This window comes from Leptonychotes weddellii, chromosome 1 (genome assembly GCF_054177405.1).
Source record: "Leptonychotes weddellii isolate Sample4059 chromosome 1, ASM5417740v2, whole genome shotgun sequence".
Taxonomy (NCBI): Eukaryota; Metazoa; Chordata; class Mammalia; order Carnivora; family Phocidae; genus Leptonychotes; species Leptonychotes weddellii.
Genome location: NC_138369.1, coordinates 171529480 through 171550454, shown reverse-complemented (window position 1 = coordinate 171550454; position 20975 = coordinate 171529480).

Below are 20975 nucleotides of genomic sequence, written 5' to 3'. Positions count from 1 at the left end.
CGCCTGGGTGGCTCAGTTGGTTAAGCGACTGCCTTCGGCTCAGGTCATGATCCTGGAGTCCCTGGATCGAGTCCCGCATCGGGCTCCCTGCTCGGCAGGGAGTCTGCTTCTCCCTCTCCCACTCCCCGTTTGTGTTCCCTCTCTCGCTGTGTCTTTCTCTGTCAAATAAATAAATAAAATCTTAAAAAAAAAAAAAGAATATAAGCTCACTTATAAACCACAAGCAGTAACAAGACATTTCAAATAAGTGAAAGTGATCCACAGTAGAAGTGTATCAAATGATTTATGAGGGATCAAAAGGAAGAATAAGAATAACATATGTCCATGCAAAAAGCAGTATAAGAATGTTTATAGCTGAGTATTAAAATTGCCAAAAAAAGTGGAAACAATCCAAATGTCCATAAACTGAAAAATGGATCAGCAAGATATAACATACCAATACCATGGAATAGTATTTAATAATAAAAGGAAATGAAATAATGATACATTCTACAACATGAATGAAATTGAAACCATTAAGCTAAAAGAAGCCAGTTACACAAGGATACATATGGTATCATTCCATTTAAATGAAATGTCCAGAATAGGCCAGTCCATAGAGTCAGAAAGTAGATTAGTGATTGCCCGGGGAAAGACAGAGGTAAGAATTGGGAGTGACTACTAATGAGTAAGAGATTTTATTTTGACGTTGTGAAAATGTTCTAAAATTAGCCAGTGGTGATGATTGCACAATTTTGTGAGTATACTGAATACCATCATGTATACTTTAAAAGAGTGAATTTATAGTATGTAAATTATATCTCAGCAAAGCTAATATTAAAATAAAAAATATCTAGACCAGAGGTCAGAAAACATTTTATAATGGGCCAGAGAATAAATCTTTTAGGCTTTGCCAGCTACATATAGTCTCTGTCACATACTCTTCTCTTCTCTGTCACATACTCTGTCACATACTCTTCTCTTTTATGTATTTATTTTTTCACAATAGCTTAACAATGGAAAAGCATTCTTAGCTAAAATAGGTTGTGGCCCAGGTTTGACCTTTGAGCTGTAGTTTTTTTTTTTTACTCTTGATATAGACCATTAGTTCTCAAATTTGTTGGTCACTCAAATAACCTAGAAACTTAAAGATACAAGTGCCTGAACTCTTATCTAGACGTTCTCAAGCAAAATGTAAAGAAATATACCTTGGGAATCTTTACTTTTAACAGCATTCCTATAGGGTTCTTAAGCATGCATGCACATAAAAAGACTAGAAAAATCTAACCTAATATATTTATTATAGTTATTATATTCCTGATGGCCTAAATTACCTATCAGCGTGGCTCACGATTTTATCCCTAAAGAGTGACACACTAATACTAGAATTAAGGCTTCTTATTTGCTGTCATAACAGAAAATAATTACTCTTTACATCCAAACATATAAGTGTATTTGTCTTGTAATATTTTCCTTATTTATTACAGTGAAGACCAGATTTTCCTGAAAATTTTCTTTGCCATTATATTAGCATTTCTCAAAGTGTGTACTAGAGCTAGTTTTATGAGGTGTTGCAAATAAGTTTAGAAAACTTGAAATACGACATTTTCAATTGAAAATGTGCCATATCCATTAACAAATCTACTGCAGATTTCTACAGAAAGAAATCTACTTTGCTGTAACACAGTGTTTCCTATACTTTTTTTTCCCTCTCATTGAGCAGCACCTCCTTTTTTTAAAATACTCTTGTCAGAATCATATACTTGGAGAATTCTTTTATTAGTTTATTTTGTTAGGGATACTCCGTCCTGACCTATCATTAGCAGCTATAAATATTATTAAGACAAACTTAGTCAACTTAGTATTCATGGAGGTATCTGCTGAAAAACAAGAAGAAATTAATAGGGAAAAAGCACATTTATAAAAAAATAAAAATATGAATATTAATCTTCTAAGATAGATCCAATTCATTTATATCTCAACAGGAATCTATGAATTTGAGAGGAAACTAAATATTTTCTGCATCATTGGATAAGGAAATTTTCTTCATCAAGAAAATAATATAGAACTGAAATCATAGTATATCTCATCTGTTTAAAACAAAACTCAATCAGTAAAATTCTCTCAGGGATCATTCTCTATAAAGAGTGTTGCTGCTTGGATACTTCCAATTTCAGATAAAAATAAGAGAGAAATTATATTTAAATTTGGAAATATGCAAGCCAGGAACAATCTATGGATACTGCTATAAAACTTAAACAAATAAGTAAGGCTTAGAATATTCAGAGGCAATATTTAAATCTCCAGAACAACTACATTAATAAGAAATAGATTTAAACACTTATTTTAGGACATGAAAAACAGAAAGTCTCAGTCATTATTTTGTAGTGTAGTTATTTCACTGAATTTTCTCACATTTGGAGAATAATGGCAAAAGTTATTTTTTAATATTTATTCAAATAACTATTTCGAATCATGTGCTTTGTCACACCTAATTCACTAGAGTTAAATCACTATTTAGTGATGTAATTAATGTAAAATTACATGGAAAGTTAGCATGAAGTAAACATAAAGGATCATGTAGAAATATAAACTCTAATAACATATATTTTAGAACTCCCAGTCATTTATAAAATGAATACAGAAGTAGTATTGAAATAGATATTATATATTCTTAGAACATTTGGACTGTAATTCCCCTTCTTTGCAAAGTTATTGAAAACCTGAGTCTTCATAACTGGTTTGCATTACTCATTTAAAGAATGATAAAGGATAAAGAAGCTTCTAAATGAAATTTCTTCCCCATTTACTAGTTATCATAGGCATCTATTGATTCTTTGAGATTTAGAATTAAAACATTTACAGAGCCATATCTGACTTATTGTTTTCATTTTCTGTGGTAAATAGCATATAGTTTGCTCCATAAATATGATTTAAATAGTTTCTGACAATATGGCAGACTAACATGGGCCGCTGGCTTTTCCTCCTTAACCTAAGCCTGGAAAATCAAAATTACAAAGACCCGAAAGATAATTAAAAACCTTCTTATGACTTTCTTATGGCTAATTAATACAAATGGCACTGGGGTAGTGGTAGGGTGGGTTGAAGGACTCTGGCGCAGGGAAAGGTTGAGATCCAGGGAGCAAGTATAGATGGTAAAAATATTTGCCTGTCGTAAGCCTAGTTTAAGGGAGAAATCAAAACAGAGGTCTAGGGACCTGGGCCATGCCAGGGGAAAGGGTGTGCAAGAGGTTCAGTAATGCCTAATAGAACTTAAGCCTTCCTTGTATTTCTTCCTTCAAATCTTAAAGATTAGAGTATTACATTTAAAGGAGAGAACTTTTGGAAAGGGAAAGGATCTTAGGCAGAGCTACCAGTAGAGACCCTAAAGGACAACACTTTCTAATGCCTGGGAACAAAGAAAGAATATGAAGCCCAGACTAACATCAGAAGCTCTGTACTCAGAATTGCTTGCTCTACCATATCTATACCCCACATTCAGTAGAGAGGGAAGAACAACAAGCTATAGTCTAGATTTTAGCTTCTGCCCTTGGATGCATATTACCAGTTGATAACTCCATGATAATACAACTTTTTTGAGAAATAGTACTAGACATATATACTGGCTACCTACAATAAATTAAAAAGAAGTAATGAACCAAACAGAAAAAAAGTAAGAAGTAGTCATGATTTAAAATGTTTAGATATAGGTAATGTGGAGCACAAAATACTAAACTTGAAAATTATGAATTATATTACAAATATAATAGATAAAATAACAACAGAATAATTAAGCCAAAAGTCATCTGATCATATTTGTATTAATTTTAAAATTACTTAATAAAATAAAGAAAATTAAAATTAATTATTACATAATTTTAAAATCATCAAGCTAGTTCACAATCAAAAAACAAGATTATGTTTGTTTATGGAGTGTAAAGAACGACTGACAAACCATAAAGGGGATTTTCAGGTGATTTTATTTATTTATTTGAGAGAGAGAATGAGATAGAGAGCATGAGAGGGGGGAGGGTCAGAGAGAGAGGCAGACTCCCTGCCGAGCAGGGAGCCCGACGTGGGACTCGATCCCGGGACTCCAGGATCATGACCTGAGCCGAAGGCGGTCGCTTAACCAACTGAGCCACCCAGGTGCCCGAGACCTAAAAAATTTTAATCAGAGCACAAAAACTGAAAAATACACAAATTAATAACCTGAGTACTTAGGATCATTAACATTCATTACTACAAGAGAGGGAAAAAAATTTAAAAGACCAGTTTCAACTTGAAGGGAAATATTTTTAACTTACAATGCATAAGGAACTAACAACAAAAGTAAGTCATACTTTTGTTCATGTTCAAAAAAATGAAAAAAAGAAAAGAAAATCACAGAAGAAAATAGACTAAAAATTTGAACAGATATCTGACAAAACAGGTTGTGGCAAGTGGTCCATAAATGTGTGAAAAGATGTCCAAATGTTTTAGTGATCAGGGCACTGAAAATTAAAACCTATCCATTAAATTATCAGAAAAATTTTAAAAATAAAATAAAAAATGGACAACTTTAGGTTTTGCTGGATTTTGACCTCCTGTAATATTTTTCCATTGTTGGTGGGAATATAAATTAGCACTACCTGGCATATTTTAGCCATCTCTTATTTCATGACCCAGCAATTCAATTCTAACACAAGATATATAACTTAGGTAAATACTATACTGGAAGAGTTTCAAATATCCTCATATATATGAATTGTTTAGAAAGGCATAAAACTAAGAATAGGTTATTTGTCATGAAATGGAAATCACAAAAATAAAAGAGATAGATGCTCGTCCAACAAATCTGAACAAGTGCCTGGATGAAAGGAATAAGAAAGCTTTGCATATATCTTGGGTTAAAAGCCTTTCAAGCAGAAGGAATAGCTAAAGTAAAAGTAAAAAATATGACTTCACTTGGCATATTGAGGACCCATAAAGTAGACAGAAGAGTGGGAGGGGTGAGGAGGTAAAAGGGCAGATCAAAGAGGTAATGAAGAAGAGAAAGTGCATATAAATCTATGTGGCTATTCTCAGAAGGGAATCCCTGTATGGTTTTGAGCCATAGTGTGGCATTATCTGATTTAAGTTTTAGCAGGATCATTTTAAAATAAAATTACAGTAGACAAAGATGTAAATGTTTCTACAAGGGAAATATTTCCAGGGTGCCTGCGTGGCTCAGTGGGTTAAGCATCTGCCTTCAGCTCAGGTCATGATCCCAGGGTCCTGGGATCAAGTCCCATGTCCGGCTCCCTGCTCAGTGGGGAGCCTGCTTCTCCCTCTCCCACTCCCCCTGCTTGTGTTCCCTCTCTCGCTGTCTCTCTCTCTCTGTCAAATAAATAAATAAAATCATTAAAAAATATATTTCTACAGCTAATTCAATAATCTTGTTAGGAGATAATAGGGACTTAGAACAGGGTAGAAGACTGCCACAGAGATATTGAAAAGATGGTCAAATTATGAACATAGTTGATGAACAAATATGCAATATGAAGACTTCAAATGGTTCAAGATATTTAGGCTTATTATCATTTTATTTTCTGAACAAATAAACTTGAAATGTGAAGGACTTAGCACTTGTACATTTCCTGCACACATTATCAATCAGCTGTGTATTTTTTAAAGATTTTATGTATTATAGACAGAGAGAGAGAGAGTGCATGCCTATGGGGGGAGGGGTGGGGGTGGGGGGGAGGGCAGGGAGAGAGGGAGAGAGAGCCTTGAGCAGACTCCACATTGAGGGCAGAGCCCACACAGGGCTCCATCTCACAACTCTGAGATCATGACCTGAGCCAAAACCAAGAGTTGGATGCTTAACTCACTGCACCCTCCAGGTGCCCCATCAATATGCTGTGTATTTTTTTGATCAAGAGAATCTCATCCAAGCAATAAAGTGGGGATCCAGCTCCTTCCATTATATGACTCTGCCTCTTTACACATGGTCTGAGATTTTCTCCACACCAGCCACCAGAGCACAAAGGGTCACAGAAGATTCTAAGTGGTATTTATTTTCAGCCAAGGACTTCCTGTGGTACATGTCACTTTTGCACACATTCTAATGGCTAGAATTAGTGACATGATCTCATCTACTACAGTAGAAATTGGGACAAATTATTGAGAAAGAATGAGTTTTGTTAATCACCGTAGGTTACTGACTGAATAAAAATGGGATTTGCTGAGAAAAATGCAGATGGAGCTGGTTTTTGTGGGAAGAAATCGGGACTTCCACTTTGGACATGTGAAACTGTAGAAACATTTTGTCTAAGTGGAAATTATTGATAAGGCACTTGGATGTGTGTATCTGCAAGTATGGGAGCAACCTGAGCAGCTCATTAAATTGGGGAGTAGCCTGCACATAAATTATACTTTAAAAAAATTTTTTTTAAGATTTATTTATTTATTTGAGAGAGAGAGAGCACGTGTGCACGCACATGAGCGTGGGGAGGGGCAGAGGGAGAGAGAGAGAATCCATAAGCAGACTCCCTGCTGAGTGCAGAGCATAGAGGGTCTCAATCCACCCACATTTGGCTGTCCTACTGTGGACATGAATTGGGCTTTTTCAGGTTTACATTATGAAAATAGTGCTTTGTGGAACACACTTGTGGTTGTATGTGAGGCTTTATAATGATAAAATATGGGATTTAAGCAGTAAGAAGATAATTTAGATGTCGAAGGGTCTAAACTTTTAAGTAGGGAATTAGGATGTTGAAAGAATGAAGGTATAGGACAATAAAAGGATGATAGGATTTATAAAGTTTAAGTGTCATCCTTACCTCTGTATCGTTCCAATTTTAGTAGTTGTGCCGCCAAAGTGAGCACCGGATTGATAAAGTTTAAAACTTCATTGCTATACATAAAAGATGATGAGTAAATGATAAATTATATTTTCTTCATGATGAAATCATTTAACATTATAATATTTTACTTCCACATTGATCAATAGATTAAATGTAATCCTTATAATAGTAATAGAAGGATTTTCCTGATGTCTTCAAACAACTTACCCTAGAGATTTTATGGGTGTATAAAGTTCATGGATAGTGCTTATCACAAAATCATAGTAAAAATAATATAGTCCTAACAGTGAAATTAACAAACGAATCAGTAATGAAAGCTTAGTACTAGATGCATGTACATATAAGAAATTGTACCATGATAAAAGTGATACCACATACCAGTGCGAAAAGATGAATTTTTACTAAGTCATTTGGAAAAAAAGTTATCATTTAGGAGAAAAATTATCATTTACAGAAAACTAGAGCTAAACATTTACACTATATTATATAGAAAAAAAAACTCCAATGACTAATTGTCAAAATGTGAAGAAAAAAACTGCCAGTGTAATCAAAGAAAATTCAGAGAATTTAATTCTTACTCCGGGATAGAATTCATGTATTAAACAAATCCCTGAAGAATATATCATAAACAAAATTATGAATTTGACTACATACATACAAATTAAAAATTTCCGTTTAACAAACAACTCTATTGAATAACAGAAAGATAACAGTATGAGAAGATTTTTGCACCATCTAAATCTTAAAATGGATTAATCTCTGGAATATAAAAGATGTCCTCAATATACTCAAGGTAAATATTAGAGAATTAGGTATAGTTAATGAACAGGAAATTCATCAGTGGGGAAATCTGTAGAGCAGATAAATCCATTGCTATTTTAGGAAACAGTTGTCTAGTATATTGCTTGCAAGTCTATAGAACAATATAGCCATTCTAGAGGTCACCCTCAGAAAAATATAATGAACTAAGGCAAATATTCACTCTAGAATCCAGCAATCCATCCTGTACATAAATGAACAGAAATGCTTGCCCTGGTCCATAAGGAACATTTGTGGAGATTGTCCTTTTATGTAGATATGTGCAACTGATGATTGGAAACAATGTGCATCCCAGAGTAGGAGGAAGTATAGGTGAAATGTGATTAATGCACACAGGCAGCGTTTCAGCAATTATAAGCAATTAATTTATAAGAAGTGCAACATGGTTGGAGTAAATAATGGTATATACATTACATAATGCTGGGTAAATTACATAATGCTATATAACAATGCTGAGTAAAAAGAAAAAATGAAAAAAAATGTTTTCCAACATCATAAACTAAAATGAAAAATCCTACATATTTTATAATGATACACATATATTCTAAAATGTTTATCAAACACATTGAAGTATATACTTTGGAGAAGACAGAAATGGTTATGTGGACAACAATAAATAAATAATAAAAATAGAGCATACTTTCATGGACAAGGGTAGTATAACTTTAAGAAAAGTCATTCCCAACTATACATGTCTGACATCTAAATAGAGACACATGATATATACATAATTTTTACTACTTTTTGCTTCATTTTCCAGACAAAACCATATTTTTCTGTCTTTGCCTGATTTGTAGAATATTATATTTAAAGAGCTTTACAAGGATTTGTGTATATTTGAACTAAAATTGTAGATTCTTTTAAGAGCAGGATATTAAAAAGAATTAGCATAATTTGCACGTCTCCCGGTTGTATAGGTAAGTTATTTTCCTCGCATCACAACTACATTAGAGTTCTTGTTTTGCTTCTCTGTAACTTTGAAACAAATTAATGTTAATAAGATTTTAATACTATTTCAAAAATTTTCAAATATTTTCTCCTTTTAGCTTTTATCCTATTATAGCAAATGTATTTTAAAAATAAAGCACTTTACATTTGATGTTTCCTGTAACAATGAGAAAGTCAGAGTCTGAGGCAGGAAGTAAGTGTGATTTCATATTTAATTCAAATTCCTTTTAATCCTTAGTTTTGTAACAGCCCCCTGAAAAACACTGGATTTAATATGAGTTCAACAAATCAGTATCTTCATGAACACTAGTTTATATGGTACTCCTAGTAGTTTCAAACTGCTCCTACCAATAGAAATATGGTTTTAATAAAGCACACACTATATTTCCTTCTATAGAATAAATAAAATTTAACTACATATATATAGTTAGATTTCACTGTAAATTTAATATTTAGAAACATTCCAGTATGTGTTTTTCACTTAGTTTCACCCTAAATAATGCAAGTTAACTAGCACTTTTCTTTTCCACTTTCAGATTGCTTCTTCTCTTGTCTTGAACTTGAATTTAGAAATGGCAGAATCTCAATAGAGGTAGAGGGTAATTTCCCACAAGACCTAGCTAATTTATAGCTTTAAACACACCAATGACCCCTGCAATTTGGCAGTTGCTTCATTAATTCCTCTACACCTGCTCCATTTATCTTGCAAAAAAAAAAAAAAGACAGTTAAAAGGCACAATCTTCTTTCACTGCAGATACTGCAAAGTAAAGTCCTTCACATCTTTCTGAAGTAAATTGTAACCAGCATTATGGAGAACAAAAAGAGAGCAGTGTCAGATGAATGTTCCCAGTTTGTCACTGGGATGAAGAGGGAAAGTTTGAATGGCCACATATTTTTGGAAGAAGTTTTTTCTACTCTTTGAAATGCTGTGGCTATTCAAAGACAACTTCAGTTTTCACCAAGGTCTGCCATCTAATTCATACAATTTTAGTATTTAAAAAATAAAAATAGTCTGAGATTTTTAAAAATAATATCCTCTTATACTTAATGATAAATTATGTAGGCACCCTGATTATCTATCATCTATCTATATATCTATCTATCTATCTATCATCTATCATCTATCATTTATCATCCTTCATCTATATCATCTATCTATCTAATGAAAAAAGATCAAACACCATTTTAGGCTACCTCTATTTTATACATTTATAAGAACAAGCAATTTATTTCCATGAAATACAAACTGTAACATGGGTACTTTTGCAGCATGAAAAATGTACTTTCACAACAAGGAATTGCATTGATTAAAAATAAAACATTTTAGGGGTGCCTGCGTGTCTCAGTCAGTTGGGCTTCCAACTCTTGATTTCAGCCTGGGTCATGATCTCGGGGTCCTGGGATCCAGCCCCAAGCCAGGCTCTGTGCTCAGCACAGTCTGCTGTTCTGGCTCCCTCAGCTCCTACCCGCCCTCCCCCCACCCCCCGCTGACCCCGCATGCTCTCTCCCTCTCTCTCTAATAAATAAATAAAATCTTAAAAAAGTAAAACATAAATAAAAATAAAACATTTTAGTGTCATATTTAGGAAATCGTTTATTTAACTGGTTGACTATCCAAGCCCTTTTGTCCTTCTGTTTTTTTTTTTTTTGCAGTTATTTTTATCTTTACAGATTGTTCCATAAAAACAAATGAAATTTGTATTTTTGTTCCTCTTTTAAGGTAAATGGTTTGATTTGGTCTCTAGAGGTGACTACATTTAAAAAAATAATTATGATAACTAGTAAAATATATTAAGATAAACTTTTAAGAATTTGTATTATTGACATATATTAAAGGCAGATATAAACTTGAAATAGATATAAATAGGTCTCCTCCTCAATATTCCGAGTTTTTATTACAGATTATTGAGGGTTGGTGATCACTGCAAAGACTGTGGGTGTTTAATTCTTTGGTAAGATCTCCATACCAATACTGCCAGGAGATGGTTTAACTTACACAGGAACTATTTTTATTCTTGTATTACATGGATATATCAAATCTGGAGCTCACAAATTCACACATTGCTATCAACAAAGGTGGAATAGGAATATATTAATAAATCATATCACCTCTCTAGTCACCAAAATGGGAACAACTGAAAAATCATGCTACATGGTGGGGTGTCTTTATAGTCTATACTATTTAATTATAAGAATTATAACATAAAACATAATGTTTCAGATGCTACAAAATATTTATGGCATATGTGGCTTTAAAAATAACTTATAAACAAGAATTAGTAAACAATGTGAAAATATTTAAACAATATAAATGCATGTCTTCATACTGCATTACTCTCTCTTTACTTTTTATTATTTCAAAATTACTTTCTAATTTAAATTAAAATACACTTTTAATGTAGTGAATATCAACAGAAATGAAACCTGATAAATCTACTTCTTTCATATGCAAAATATAATGAGACCCTGATATAACTATTGGCAAGATGGTGTGCCATTTTATGAGTTAAAGAAATCATTTTATTATTTAGGAAATTGTGATTTATATAAATGAAAAACAGTTGAGGAAATAATTGTCTTTTTTGATATGGGCCTGGACGGCTTCTTTAGAAATAATTACAACCATGTGAATTTTTATAAAATAATTGACACTTAATGTAGTTATTTCAAAATGTCATTTACTATTTAAGTTCAATTCCATTAAAATGTTCATAAAATTCTTTTTGACCCGGGCGCCTGGGTGGCTCAGTTAGTTAAGCATCTGCCTTTGGCTCAGGTCATGATCTCAGGATCCTGGGAGGCTCAAATTATGACTCAGGGTCTGGACCGAGCCCAGAATTGGGCTCCTTGATCAATAGGGAGTCTGCTTCTCCCTCTCGGTCTGCCCCTCCTCCTTGCTTTGCTCTCTCTCTCTCTCTCTCTCAAGTAAATAAGTAAATTCTTAAAAAAAAAAAAAAAATTCTTTTTGGCCACAAGAAAATATATAGTTAGGCTACTAAATTTCATTTTTCTATTTGGAACTCACTTTAAATATAACAATTTTACAAAGAGAAATAAGATTTAAACCAAATAAATAACTCATCCAGGAACATTGACTTATTAGTGGACCAGAATCATGATTAAAAAGTATAATCTAGAATGAGAACTAGAATCTTTGTGTATAAATTACCTATTACTGTGTAACAAATTATCCCCATACTTAATGACTTGACATCTGGAAGGCAAAACCCTCAATTATTCCTTTTGAGAATTGTCTCAACAATTCTTGACACTTAACAGTTCCATATGGAATTAGAATATTTTCTGTTTTTTAAGATAATCTAATTTTTTCTCCCCCCACATTGTTTGACCTCTTTATGCATTTGTGTGTGTGTATCTGTAAGTGCTTATTTTTCTTGTGTGTTTTTAAATTTTTATGGAACAGTTCACTGTCTTCTAGGATCTACTTCCAGGGATGTTTGTCCATAATATGGTATAAACATTTCTATGAGTTGACTTTTTATTGTTCACAGCTCTTAGTTTCACATTAGCAGCTAAGCTCTGGGTTCTGAATCACACACAAATTTCATTTCCAGGTTTATACAAACAAGAGGCCAACATCCAGTCTTGGATTTTGTGATTACTAGTTTTACCTAAAGTTATGGGCCACTTCATTTCCAAATTTGAACATTGGTGAGTAATTATCTCTGCCAAGTTGGAAACAAGTCCACAGATCCTTTGTTAGGGTTATTAAATTGGAGCATAATAATTTTCTACTCTGTGAGCTGTAATATTTTATGCTCAACTCCTCATGGGTTTTCTGTTTATAGGCCACAAAGATGTTTGCTTCTTGTACTCATCTATATCTATCATCTTTCTATCAATCAATCAATTGATTAAACTTCTAAGTTTTTAAGGTTTTTCCTCACACACACACAGAAGACAGAGATCTTCTTCTCTTAAGAAGTTTCATAGAAGGATATATAACAAAGAAGTCACTTGAGGGAAGTAAACATTCATTCATCATTCTGACAAAATATTTGTGGGCTCACATGGATGAGGTGTGGGGATTAAAATACTAGAAAATCTCTTGCCTACCTTGCTATTTTCAACAGCATGGATGGACCTTGAGGATATTATGCTAAGTGTAATAAGTAGAGAAAGGTAAATACTGTATAATATCACTTATGTGTAGAATCTAAAAAGCTGAACTCATAGAAACAAGAGACTAGAATGCTGGTTACCAGGAGCTGGGGGTGGGTGGGGGGAAATGAGAAGATGTTGGTCAGAGGGTATAAACTTCCAGCTATAAGATGAGGCAGATGGGGGGAATCTAATGTATAACATCATACTTACAGTTAATAATACTGTATTATAGCCTGGAAAGTATCTAAGAGACTAAATCTTAAATATTCTCACCACAGAAAAGAAATGGTAATTATGTGAGATGACATAACTATTAGTTAAAACTACAGTGGTAACCATTATGCAATATATATCAAATCAACATATTATATACCTTAAACTTACACAGTATTACAAATCAATTATTTATCAGTAAAGCCAAAAAAAAAGAGAAAATTTATTTCCTTGAAGTTTTTTTCAAGTTTATTTTTCCAGAACTAAATAGTGGTTTTCCAATGCATTTTTGGGTAATAAAATTTGTTGAGTAGAATAAAAATTACTATATCTCAAAGGTGGCTAAACTAGGACATTTTAAACAACTGATTAAATATTGCCTTTTTTGTTTGTTTTCTTTTTTTCGTATAATGGAGATCAGCTAATGGACATACTAATCAAGAGTTTGAAAAAAGCCATTTCCGATAGTTTGGATAAGGAATCATCAGAATTTTTTGTTCCTTAGAAAATTCAACAATTTTTCAAGGAGCTAACATAGTTGTTACCTTAAAAATTCTATCAAATGTATTTGTTACATTCTGAGTCATCCTGAATTATTAACATCATCTAAACATTTTTCAATGATAGCTTATACAATTAAGTTATAGGGCTATATGCTACTCATTATAAATAGCTTAATGATAAAAATGATGGAAGAAAAAGGTTGAGTATATTATACATTAAAGTGCTTCATGGATGACTGCCAACATATTCACATTCCATTTCTATAGAGTGTAGTGCAATAATTTAATGATATCTATAAATGTTACAAAATAATTTTCATGAGAAAATATATCTAATATGCTGCTATCTAAATTAGCACTGATAGGATAGAAGATTCTAATTTAAGAAATGCTTAACAACGACTGCCTTCGGCTCAGGTCATGATCCTGGAGTCCCAGGATCGAGTTCCGCATCGGGCTCCCTGCTCAGCAGGGAGTCTGCTTCTCCCTCTGACCCTCCCCCCTCATGCTCTCTCTCTATCTCATTCTCTCTCTCAAATAAATAAATAAAATCTTTAAAAAAAAAAAAAGAAATGCTTAACAAGTTCATGAACTTAAATGAATTCATTTTTGAATCTAAAAATATAGAGTGTAATGTGAAAATGGTATGATGTTATCCAAGAGATTATTCCTCAGGAGTAGGAAATATTTTCCTATCACTTTTACTCATAATTTTAAACTTATATAGCATTATAAAATGCTTACTAAAATATAAACTCAAATGCCAACATGGGAAATATTTTCAATTCTTAGAATGATAAAGGAGCCCATTTATTTAATAAAAATTTAAAAATAATAAAATTTAGGTTAGAAAAAAATGGCAGTAATCCAAATAAAAACTAGAAAAAAACAGTAACCATTTTTTTCACACAAAAAAAGAGAGACCAGAATAATCAAACATATAAACAAATGCCCAGCCTCACTAGTAATTTAAGAATTGCTGATTCCAAATTACAATGAAATAGTAGTATTAAGAATTTTAAGACTACCTAATGATGAGTGATGTTGAGCATCTTTTCATGTGTGTGTGTTGGCCGTCTAGATGTCTTCTTTGGAGAAATGTCTTTTCATTTCTTCTGCCCATTTTAAATTGGATTATTTGGGGGTTTTGGGGGGGGCTTGATTTGTATAAGCTCTTTATATATTTTGGATACTAACCCTTTATCAGATATATCATTTGCAGATATCTTCTCCCATTCAATAGGTTGCCGTTTAGTTTTGTTGATTGTTTCTTTTGCTGTGCAGAAGCTTTTTATTTTGATGTAGTCCCAATAGTTTATTTTTACTTTTGTTTCCCTTACCTTAGGAGATATATCTAGAAAGATGTTACTCAATATCAGTCATCATTGTGGAAATGCAAATCAAAACTACAATGAGATATCACTTCACACTTGTCAGAATGACTAAAATAAAACACACAAGAATCAACAAGGATTGGCAAGGATGTGCAGAAAAAGGAACTCTCTTGCACTATTGGTGGGAATGCAAACTAGTGCAGCCACTGTGAAAAATAGTTTGGAAGTTTCTCAAAAAATTAAAAATAGAAATACCATGTGATCCAGTAATTCCACTACTGGATATTTACCCAAAGAATACAAAAACACTAATTCAAAAACATATGTGCACCCTTATGTTTGTTGCTGCATTATTTACAGTAGCCAAACTATTGAAGCAGCCCAAGTGTCCACTGATAGATGAATGGGTAAAGAAAATGTGGTGTGTGTGTGTGTGTGTGTGTGTGTCTGTGTATATATTATATATAATATATATATACATACACAATGGAATATTAGTCATAAAAAGAATGAAATCTTGCCATTTCCAACAACATGAATGGGTCTAGAGAGTGTAATGCTAAGCGAAATAAGTCAGTTGGAGAAAAACAAATACCACATGATTTCACTCATATATAGAATTTAAGAAACAAAACAAATGAACAAATGGAAAAAAAAAAGAGAGAGAGAGAAAGAGAGAGAGAGCAAGAGAGAGAAGCCAAGGAACAGATTCTTAACAATAGAGAAGAAATTGATGGTTACCACAGGGGAGGTGGGTGGAGATATGGGTTAAATAAGTATTGGGGATTAGTGAGTGCACTTGTAGTAATAAGCACTGGGTGATGTATGGAATTGTTGAATCGCTATATTGTACACCTAAAACTAATAAAACACTGTATGTTAACTATACTGGAATTAAAATAAAAACATTTAAAAGATAAGCCTACCTTACATAGAGAATACCTTTACTTTTCCTGCAGTTTCTGAACATTGATGAATAAAATAGAATTATGTTTTCTAAAATACTAACTTTATTACTATTGAAGTAAAGCTGGATATTGTAAGTTGGCGTAAAAATCAAATAGACTTGATTGCTCCTTTCTCCTCCATGGAATCCTTGGGACAAGCCCTTCAAGAGAGATGAGTCTACACTGCAGGTAAATTTACTCAAGTCACTGCCTCCTACTGACCTAGAAAAGGAATATATTAAAATGCATAGGAACGTTGGCTTAATTAGATCTACCTAAAATACAAGAGCTAAGAACATGAATATGCTTGGGATAAATTGTTCCTCAAGAAATCTGAGGGAAATAACAGTGTCACTGCCATATTTGTCAAAAAAAATGTTAATAATTTATGATGTAAGAGAGAAGAAAGATGCTCATACACTTCTGATAAGTCTTCTACATATTTGAAGGTAATTTTAATAGTTTCAAGCTCAAACATGAACACACTGAATAACACCGAATATCCTAGCAACATATTATACATAGTATATATCTTTGCGATGTCTATCCTTTCTATATATGATTTTTATATCAATAAGCTGGAGCTTGATTTTTAAAGAGAACAAATATTTAGAATAAATTTTAGCTTAACATGGAAGAAAAAATTTATCTTAAGTGTAAAATTTTACTTTCTGTTGGTTTGGGATTGATGAACACTTCTCAGTGGAAATCTTAAAAGTCCTTCATGAAATTATTTGCCTATTTCAATTTTTTTCTCAGTTATATGAAGCTAAATAGTCCTATACCAAACATCCTCCAAACACATTCTGACTATTCACTCTATTAAGTTTTCATTCAAATAAGTTCAAGGACTTCACATTTGTAATTGCTTTTGAAAATCAAAATAAGGAAATGAAGCCAACAGAATGAAATCCAATGAAAATTAGTTTAGGTGTTTCAAAATCAATCCAAAATCAAGTACTTCGAAGCAAACTGTGAATTTTGAAATTTTGACATTAAGTCATTCTACATTCTTCATAGGTGTTCACCTGAGCTGATCAGAGGATAAACTTTAAAGATAGCTATACATTCAGATAAATTTTACAGGTAATAAAGAATGATGAAAAGTGATTCTCACATGTTCAAATTTTGAAAAAGACATGCATATAAAATTATATTCAAAATAAATCTTATTAACCAGAATATCAAAATTCTTTTATTCTATACCTCTCTTTTGCCTATTTATTAGAAATGCAAAAACATATATGGCTACTTAAGAAGCAATAACATATTTAATCTTAATAAAAAGTTTAATTAATCTTCAGAAATTCCTCTTTTCTTGCAACCAAAAAAGTGCAAAACTGTGGGCAGAAGATGTGAAAGAAATAGGGTTTGAGAATTAAAAGTGGAAAACACCAAGTATTCCATTACTCAGTTATCTGTCTAGGAAAAAGAAAGATTTGTTACTAAAAAATTACCAATACATAGTTGTAAAACTATGTAAAAAATTACCAATACATCTCTTTAAGGTAGATAATGATGATATGTGTGTGTGTGTGTATATATATATATATAAAACATCTTCTTTATCCATTCATTAATTGATGGACACTTGGGCTGTTTCCATATTCTGACTATTGTACATAATGCTGCTATAAACATAGGGATGCATGTATCCCTTTGAATTAGTGTTTTTGTATTCCTTGGGCAAATACCCAGTAGTTGATTTCTGGATCATAGGGCAGTTCTATTTTTAACTTTTTGAGGAACATCCGTACTCTCTTCCACAGTGGCTCCACCACTTCTCATTCTTACCAACAGAGCACGAGGGTTCCTTTTTCTCCACATACTTGCCAACACTTGTTGTTTCTTGTATTTTTTATTTTAGCCGTTCTGACAGGTATGAGTTGATATCTCATTGTAGTTTTAATTCACATTTCCAGGATGATAAGTAATGATGAGTGCCTTTTCATGTGTCTTTTGGCCATCTGGATGCCTTTTTTGGAGAAATATCTGTTCATGTCTTTGCCCATTTTTAAATTGGATTATTTGTTTTCTTCAATGTTGAGTTTTATAAGTTCTTTATATATTTTAGATACTAACCCTTTATCAAATATCTCATTTGCAAATATCTTCTCCTAACTACAGGTTCTTTTTTAGTTTTATTGATTGTTTCCTTTGCTATGCAGAAGTATTTTATTTTGATGTAGTCCCAATAGTTTACTTCTGCTTTTGCTTCCCTTGCATCAGGGGACTGATCTAGAAAAAAGTTGCTGTGGCTGATATCAGAGAAGTTACTGCCTGTGATCTCTTCTATGGTTTTATGGTCTCACATTTAGGTGTTTAATCCATTTTGAATTTATTTTTCTGTATAGTAAAGAAAGTGATCCATTTTCATTCTTTTGTATGTTGCTGTCTGGTTTTCCCAGCACTATTAGTTAAAGAAACTGTCTTTTTCCCATTGGGTATTCTTTCCTGCTTTGCCAAAGATTAATTGAACGTATAATTGTAGGTTCTTTTCTGCATTTTCTATTCTGTCTTGTTGATCTATGTGTCTGTTTGTGCCAGTGTCCTACTGTCTTGATCACTACAGCTTTGTAATATAAGTTAAAGTCCAGAATTGTGATGCTTCCAGCTTTGCTTTGTTTTTTCAAGGTTGCTTTGGCTATTTTGTGGTTCCATACAAATTTTAGGATTGTTTGTTCTAATTCTGTTGGTATATTGATAGGGATTACATTAAATGTGTAGATTGCTTTGGTTCATATAGACACTTTAACAATATTTGTTCCTCCAATCCATGAGCATAGAATGTCTTTCCATTTTTTTGTGTCATCATCAATTTCTTTCATCAGTGGTTTATAGTTTTCAGAGTACAGATCTTTTGCCCCCTTGGTTAGGTTTATTCCTGGGTATCTTATTATTTTTGGTGCAATTATAAATGGGATTGTTTTCTTAATTTCTCTTTCTGCTTGCTGTTTCATTATTGTTGTATAGAAATGCAACAGATTCATGTACATTGATGTTGTATCCTGTGACTTTACTGAATTCATTTACCAGTTCTAGCAGTTTTTTGGTGGAGCAGTTAGGGTTTTTTATATATAGTATCATGTCATCTACAAATAGGGAAAGTTTTACTTCTTCCTTGCTGATTTGGATACATTTTATTTCTTTTTGTTGTCTGATTGCTGTGGCTAAGACCTCCAGTACTATGTTAAATAAAAGTGCTGAGAGTGGATATCCTTGTTTTGTTCCTCACCTTATTTTTTCCTAGTAAGGATGATGTTAGCTGTGGGTTTTTCAGTGTATGGCCTTTATTACGTTGAGGTATGTTTACTCTAAACTTACTTTGTTGAGGATTTTTATTATGAATGGATATTGTACTTTCTCAAATGTTTTCTCTGTGCTTATTGAAATGATCATATGGTTCATATCTTGCCTTTTATTGATGCAATTATCACACTGATTGGTTTGTGAATATTGAACCACCCTTGTAAACTAGGAATAAATCCCACTTGATTATGATGAACGATTTTTTTAATGTATTGTTGGATTCGGTTTGCTAGTATTTTATTGAGGATTTGCATCTATGTTCATCAGAGATATTGGCTTGTAGCTCTCTTTTTGAGAGAAGAAGACATTTTAATCAAAGCAAAATGATTGGCTGAAAACTGCTTCTTCTGCTCTTATTGTAATCTAGTTAAGGAGATTGTGCCCAGAGGTATTCTGTTTGTTTATTTGGTTTTAAATATATAAATCCACAGTGCAGACGTATTTGAAAACGTGTTTTTTCTTTTTGAAATTTTTGATGTTCACTAGAAAAGAGAGCACATAGAAAATTATTTTCCAAAGGCAATCTAAGCAATATACTTTATGTCAAAATTCTTATGTATGTTTTTATACTTAAACATAGAATGGGGAGAAACAAATGTTTTTTAAAACCGTGGGGAATCAATGGATAACTTTGTGTATCTTTCCCTTTCCATTAAACCCCAATCATTGCAAAACCAAAATAGAAATGCTCCACTGGTTTTGATTCACAGGCATGTATAGCTTGATGACTAAAATAGCAGTCATGGAATTAAGGGAATAACTACACTAGTTTTTGAAAGATAATAATTGTACATTTAGTTTAATTGGAGATACTAATTTTTAATTGAATTTAGCAAGCATACATTTTTAAAATGAATTATTTGAAGTGAATACAAAATGAATTGTTTAATATGAACACAGAAATAAACATTATCCTTAATTATTAGTATTTGTTATTTTTGCAATCAGTTTTTATAGGAGTATTCAATAATAGTATTATTCTATAAAAGCTTTTTTTAAACCCTCTTGTCATTGATAGTAGTGGTTGGTTGGTGTTGTCCATTAAGTGCCTAAGGACCCTTCAGACCAATCAGCAAAATTTGTAAAGAGAAAATGCACTGAACCATTGCAAAATGCATTCTCTGATCCCCTTCCTATAATCTCCCAGTATTTCCTTGATTTCCTTCCTTGACTTGCTGCTCTGATAAGTAAAGTCTGAAAAGTATAATCATAGTTTATAAGCTCACCTCTTAGAAGAAAGTTAATTTATATTGAGGTATTGCATCTGCAGTTCAGATAAAGTGCAATGATAATGTAACTACATGTTCCACAAAACAAAGGGTAATAAGAAGGCACCAAATGAAGAGATGCTGGTTAGAGCCCTTTATTTTACTCTTTCAGCTTATTTGGTATACCAAAAGCTAAAGGAAAGTATGCTAATAAGAAAGAAAAGGTTTGTCCTAAATGCTTTACATATATTTCTCATTTAATGTTTACTCAGCAAATAGCACAAGTAGGATAATGATCTTCCAATTACAAATGAGGAAACTGACAGGTGAATGATTATCTACTCTCAGAACTAGTAAGTGAAGAGCCCAGGTTCAAATTCAATAAGGCTCTGTTCTTAACTACCATACTAAGGAGTATACATAAAATCATATAATTGGAGTTCAAGAAGAGAAGATAGTGAATCTGACAAGAAATGAATAACAGAAGAGATAAAGGCTAAGAATATTCAAACACTGATGACATAATAAATAACTGATTTTAGGAGTTTTTTTTTTTTTTAAACCAAACTGATGGGGGGTGGGGTGGGAGGGATGGGGTGACTGGGTGATAGACACTGGGGAGGGTATGTGCTCTGGTAAGCGCTGTGAATTGTGCAAGACTGTTGAATCTCAGATCTGTACCTCTGAAACAAATGCAATATATGTTAAGAAAAAAAAAAGAAGAAGAAGAAGGTAGCGGGAGGGGAAGAATGAAGCGGGGGA